The sequence below is a fragment of the Dendrobium catenatum genome, unplaced genomic scaffold (assembly GCF_001605985.2).
Source record: "Dendrobium catenatum unplaced genomic scaffold, ASM160598v2 original_scaffold_144855, whole genome shotgun sequence".
Classification (NCBI taxonomy): Eukaryota; Viridiplantae; Streptophyta; class Magnoliopsida; order Asparagales; family Orchidaceae; genus Dendrobium; species Dendrobium catenatum.
In genome coordinates this window covers 637,676-645,018 of record NW_021463285.1, presented here as the reverse complement: position 1 = coordinate 645,018, position 7,343 = coordinate 637,676, and positions in this window count along the sequence as shown.

Here is a 7,343-nt window from a genome sequence, read left to right as displayed (position 1 = left end):
TCAGGCGTTTACCTTCGAATTTTATAGGCTAGGGTTTCAAGCCTTTCGGCTCATGTAAACCGTCTGATTCCAGATGAAGGGACAAAAACTCCAAGTCGGTGCTTGGGATATTCTAGGCATCTAAAACCGATCCGGTTCTGGACGATGTGGGTTGGTTGGCTTCGTTCGGTTTTGACCAATAAAATCCGGCCTGGTTCAAGCTGACCGGTCGAATACCCCTAATTGAATTTCGATAAAATATTTATAACAAAAAGGCGAGTACAATCTATTTACGGCTCTTTGGAAAGTCAATTTTTAAAAATAAATTAATAAAATAATAAAACGAACATTAAAAAAAATTTCAATTTAAATTTATAATACTAGAAAAAAAAATTATTCTACTACTACGGCTGGTTACTATACAAATTATTATCTTTACTGTAAATTATTAAGAGATAAATTTTCATATAAATATAATAAAAGAATGTTATTTTTTAATAATTTATAATCAAATATTTTATGTCTATCTTTATATTTACTAACATATATCGAATCGAATAGGGGCCGAGTTATAAATTTTTATTATTGGCGACACAAATTGATAATTTTAATATTACTCTTAACCATCTTCTTCTTCTTCTTTCTATTTATTAGTTTATAGTGAGATAATATTTTGATCTTTAAAAATATTAATATTTATTTTTAAAAAAGACTTAGCTCAATGAGTAATTTATGTTAGCTATGATTCATTAAGTTAAATTGATTTGGTTAATATTGCTTAATGAGTTAACATGATTGATCTATGGTTGGATTAAGCTCAATTAGGTGCACTAATATACTCTAATGAAAATCTTTGGCCAGCTAGAAGTTGAGTTAGATTAAATTTCTCAAATTATCCTTATAAATGGTTCAATAAGGCCAAATTTAACAAAATAAAATTGGTTAGGTTATGTCAACTTAAATGTCCACATAGTTTATATAAGATAAAAAGTTTTTTTGAGATAAATGTAATTTGTAGGTTAGGTTTGGCCTATGAAATAGGCTTAATTTGGGGGACTATAGCTTAATGAAGGGAATAAGTCCTAGATTGGGCCTTATTGGCTCAAAGTTTGGCCAATTTTGTTTTACTTAAGGTCATATAGGCTTACTATATCAGGAATTGACGTAATGATAACCTTAAGTTGAGGAAGGGCGCCACCATAGTTAAGATTGACTACTTAGGGCATCTTCAACCGAACTTCAAACGCTTGAATGACGTCCCTGGCCAGCTCTAGCCGAACCGCAAAATTTTCGCTATTTGGTTGCGGGTGAACAATGGGACATCAATATTGATGTTGCACTGTTCATCTCCGTCATTTTTACTTCTCTACCGAACTTGCCGCGGGAAAAAAGAGACGACCATTACCTGCAAAAAGGGTGAAAAGCGTAGTTCAATTGGAGATGAATCACAGCATTTTGAAGCTTCGCGGCATTTTGGAGTGAAAAATGAAATTTTTCGGTTGGAGATGCTCTTAAGCTTATGGGCATTTTGATGTAGGATTGTTTGGTCTAAGTCACTTGTCTTGCTGAGGTTGAGGCTTGGACAACTTGTCTTACCCAATTTACATGCAATTTGATGAGAAATTCTTGTAATTTTTTTTAGATAAATGTAATTTGTGGTCAAAATTGCCCATCATTTTTAAAATTGTTGAAACAACAGGTCTACAAAATATTAGTATTTTCTTAAATCATTCGGTTATAGGCTCAATGCTTCAAAATCTTAATAAAACTTGGAACTTTCTTTATCAACATAAATAATTTCAAATAGCTTGAAATTTAATATGTGGGTTGTTGTTAGAACAGCAATTATAAATATCAAAATGTCTATTAATATATTTGTATTACTGCTGTCCAATAGAAACTACACACGTGTAAAGCTAATGTTCCCTATGTCTTTATATACTTTGTGTAATAGCTTAGCTGAATAATGAGAATTAACATTCATCCCTCTTTCCTGTAATGCGTCATATTCTTCCTTCTTGATCGTCTGCATCGCATACTGATATTCAACATGGTATCAGAAGCGGTTTGATTCTCTGGGCATAGATTTTGCATGGCTTCTTCGTCATCTACTACGGCGATCGCCTACGGCGACAAGTCCGACAAATTTGCCCTTTATCCCTCTCTAAAATTCGTTGTCTCCAATTTAAAATCCTTGGTTCCTCATCATCTCTCTTCGGAGAACTATCAGATCTGGCGAAATCAAATACTCAAACTATTCAAGGCTAATGGCTTTGAGGAGTTTCTTGAACCAACGTCGGCTTCGACATTGTCTGGCCGCGATCAAGATCAAGAAAACGAAGATCCAAACGTTCGTAATACAAACTGGATCCTTACCGACCAGAACCTCACGGCAGCCATATGCTCTACAATATTAGCTCCGGTTCTTCCATATATTATGCATCTGGAGACCTCTGCGGAAATATGGCAGGCGTTGCAAACACGGTTTCAATCGTCTAGTAGATCAAAGGTGATTCAGCTCAAAAATGAGCTACACAACCTCTCTATGAACAACTTATCTATGCAGGCATATCTTGCCGAAATTAAGAAACTCGTGGACAACATCGCCTCTGCTGGTGCCAAGATGGATACCGAAGATATCATTCTTCATATCATGAACGGACTGCCTGCCTCGTATCAATCGTTCAAGACTTACATCAGAACAATGCAAAATCCGCTAACTCTAGATGCGCTCTATGCATTACTTATTTCTGAAGAAATTCATGTTCAAGCGGACTCCCAACGTCTCGCTATCCCTCAAGACGCCCAGACCGCTCTCTACTCGAACAGGGGTCGAGGACGCCGAGGCCGAGGACGCTCATCTCAAACTAATCAACCTGTTCAGAAACAGAGCGCCAAATCCTCACTCGTATGCCAAATCTGTACAAAAAGGGGGCACACGGCTGATATCTGTTGGCATAGACACAATGCCAACTACGTTACTCCAAGAACCACACTAGATACAAGTACCGCTCTTCTTGCCACGTCGGAATCATCCTCTACAGACTGGTATTTAGATTCGGGCGCCTCGTCTCACATGACAAATCGTCTTGATAATCTTACGCAAAGCTTGGTCTACAATGGTTCTGATCAGGTAACAGTGGGTGATGGCAGATCGGTTCCTATAGCTCACTTAGGGGTGTCAATTCGGGTCAACGGGTCGGGTTCGGGTCGAACCCGAAACTGACCCGGCACTATTCGGGTCAACCCGAACCCGACCCGTTTTTAAAAACGGGTCAGGTTTCTGGACCCGAACCCGACCCGATTCGGGTCCGGGTCAACCCGACCCGACACGAATGACCCGGAATTGACCCAAAATTGCTAATTTTCGGGTCAAAAATCGGGTCAATCTCGGGTTTTCGGGTCAAAATCGGGTCAAAAACGGGTCAATCTCGGGTTTTCGGGTCAAAAATGAGTTTTCGGGTCAATTTCGGGTTGGCGGTCAACCCGAACCCGACCCGATTTTTAAAACGGGTTGATTTCATGAACCCGAACCCGACCCGTTTCGGGTTTGGGTTGACCCGAACCCGGATTTTTCCGGGTCGGGTTCGGGTCGTGTTTCGTGTCGTGTCAAAAATTGACACCCCTAAGCTCACTCTAGGACAGGTCTGCTACCCACGCCGGATCGTAAGCTTCGTCTCTCAAATTTACTTCATATTCCATCCATTTCATATAATCTCTTGTCTATTTCTAATTTGGTTATAGAAAATCAAATCTCTATAACCTTTGATCCTAACGGCTATGTATTTAAGGATTTGCAGACTCAAACAATTCTGTTCAGAGGACCGTGTAGGAACGATCTCTACCTGCTCTCATCCTCTCTTGTCTCGCACCAGCATCAAGCTCTCTCGGCAATTCCTCAACGGGCCATCAACTGGCACTTCAGGCTCGGTCACCCGCATAGCAGAACTTTGCAAGCTATTTCCACTAATAATCCTCAGCTACACATACCGCATTATATTTCAAATTGTAGTTGGTGTAAAATTAACTTGTAAAGGTCATAAAATGTCATTTGTCAAATCCATACATAGATCTACTAAACCTCTTGCTCTTGTTCACTCGGATGTTTGGGGACCATCTCCGGTCTCCTCGCATCAGGGTCTGCGTTACTATCTCATTATAGTGGACGATTATTCTCACTTTACCTGGATTTTTCCTTGCTTACTGAAATCTAATGTTTCTCAGCTGTTTATGAATTTTATTATGTTTATTGAGAACCAAACAGACCGCAGAATTAAAGTAATTCGTATAGATGGTGGAACGGAATATGTCAATAATACATTTCGCAAATTTCTTCAATCAAAAGGTATTCAACACCAAACCTCATGCCCATACACTCCAGAACAAAACGGAGTAGCTGAACGCAAACACAGGCATGTGGTGGAAACCGCTCGGACTCTCTTACATACCGCCTCCATGCCACTATCATACTGGCCTGAAGCAATCAATACAGCAAACATCCATTGTATGAGCTTGGAGCTGCAAACCTTTTGGTGTAACAACTTAATGAGCTCTCTATTGTTGATTTGAAGAACCTTGCCGTTGTTTTTCCTGAATTTTATTCAGGTGAGCAAGATATGGAATTGGAGGAAGAAGACAAGCCTCCTGCTTCATCTGTTGCTGTCAATGATCACTTCTGGTAAGTTGAATTATCATTGTATAGTATAACGTTTATTTTCTGATTGGTTGAAATTTAATAAACTGGAGCAGGAAGGGATTGGTGTCCTTATATATGGTTAATTGAATATCAAATGCTCTAATATTTGGAAGTCTTTAAATATGAAGTAAATAGAGTAAATATAGATCGGTTATTGTACATTTCACTTTGTGCTACACTTTTTTTGAACTATGCATTCTATGAAAACGTAGCTTTTACATGGATTGAAAGTTTATTAAATTTGCGTTGAAGAACATTTGAAGTAAAGAGAAAATCTACTGAATATGACGGGATACAAAATGTGTATGTCATCATTATGTTTTCTTGCATAATTTAGATTTTTCACTTAAATGACGAGTTCGATAGTTATATTTCATATGTAGCCTTATATGCATTGTTTCTACCTCAATTTTGAACAAGAGCAATGCATTGTGATGACTGCTCATGATGAAGCAGTGAAGCTTGTGCAATGACCTGCAAGCCACCATTTTAAGTGACGAAGGTGAGGTGCCTTGAAAAGTAAGCTTGAACCCATGAAACAATCTATAAATGAAAAAGATTTATAAAGTAGATATGTGATTCTAAATCTTTGAAGAGTCCCCATTTTTTTGGCTGGTTATATTTGATTCATCTATTTGTAAGCAATCAAATCGGGCTTAATACACATGTTACTTCTCTACTAGGACTGGTCATCTCTTCATGTAAACTGCAGGACTTTTTCTTTTTTACTTTCCAGTTCAAATGAAGAAATTATTGGGTGTGAAAGCATGCACATTTATGCATGCATAGATGTATAAATGCATTTGTTGTGTAATAACAATGTTTATGGACAACGAATTTGATTTATGAATGTGACAATCGATGTTCCTTATCACTCTGTTGTACATTTGTACACATCTTTTCACATTTCTCCACTATAATACCACAATTAATTTAGCCCTAAGTCTTGCCTTTAAGGACTTCAACATTCATGTGCTACATTATCATTAAATGATCGTCTTTCTGGTTTAGCTTCTTTATGTCTGTTTATTTGATGAGATTTAGGCTTTGTGTGGGATGGCTTCTTCTCTGCTTCTTAAAACAACTATTTTTTATATTTTAATTCAGTTGCAATGGATCCTATAATCTAGATTTCAACAGTATTATGATTTTCAGTGGATTGAATGTTTTTATTATAGATTTATAAATATTGTTTCGTTAAAGTTTCAAATATTATGATTTTTAATTCATGTATGGACTATTCAAGTGGATTCTTACTCGTCTATCATTTGTTGGTAGAGTTGTTTCTCTTTGATGTTTATAACTAAGTAGTTTGAAATTATGTTGAGTGCTGGAATTTTTTTTTTTTTTTTTGCGAGAAAAGACTAGCCAATATATTTTCTGTTATACTAACCACTTTAAATGATTTTTGTCATGACATGTGAGGACCAAACCTTCCCAATGTGAATTCTCTCAGTACTGTGATTCTTAGAAGTAGCTGTATGTTGTCCAAGGACACTTGCTTCAGAAATGGTAAGATATATATAGGCAATTTGTTGATATTCATCTTATAGTTTGATGACATCAGTTCAGATGTGTAAACACATAATCTAGTTTAGCATGAATAGGAAGAATGTAAGGAAACGACACCACTTTATAAATCATAAATCAAATGTTAAAACTTATTTATGTATGATTTTTTTTTTATAAAAGAGCTGGCTTTAGCTAAAGTTCTAAAAGTTACTCAAGAACCCCTAACGGATAGGTGGCAAAGTTCAATTAGTAAGAAGACACGACTTTTCATTTTGGAGAATAAAATAGACTGGTGGTTTCTGCGAGAATTATAAATTTGCTAAATTATGTTCCCTTATTATTCTTTAAACTTTGATAGTGTTTTTTTAATGTTTTGTTTTGGTAGGCTAAATATTTATGTTTAATTGCTTGCAGAGTCAATAAAAGTTGATATTGAGTTCAAAAATTCTCTTCAAATTCCAATTTTTGTTTCCAGCCTTTCTCTTATTTGTGATATCTCTAAAAAATCTGATATTGAGTTAATTTATATTTCAGGAATTCATTCATTGCATTTCTTTCTTTTTTATAATATTTCTATGTTAACTATGTAGATGGAGCAACATTTTCTTTTGGATTCAATGACATTGAAGAACATAACATGGCTCCTAGTTGTAGGTACATGCTATTCTTGTTTCATAGTTTCTCAGTTGCAACGATTTAGCAATCATAAATTTAGTGAGAATGGTGAAATGTTGTCTCATTATAGAATTAGTTTGCTTAGAAGTAAACAAACAATTTTAAAGATTCAGTTGGAATGAAAGTATACTTATAAATTTCAAATTGTATTTCCTGATTTCAGATTTCAGATTCCAATTTATCTTTTTGGCTACAAGCAGAAGTGGATGACAATGAAGTGTGGAAATAGAGATTCCAAGACTTAGGCTACTATTGTGTAAATAAATAGCCCTCATGATAAGGACTATTTTTTGGATTTTCATGTAATGTTTTGTGATGATATTTATTATAATAAATTGATTATGTACATATATGAAGCTTGAAGTAACCTTTTTTTTCACGTGAAAAATTTATGTAATATTAGATTTATGAATTTATAAAATAAATTTTTTATTTGATGAAAAATATCTTATGTAAGCTCTCATATGTATATGAGATTTTT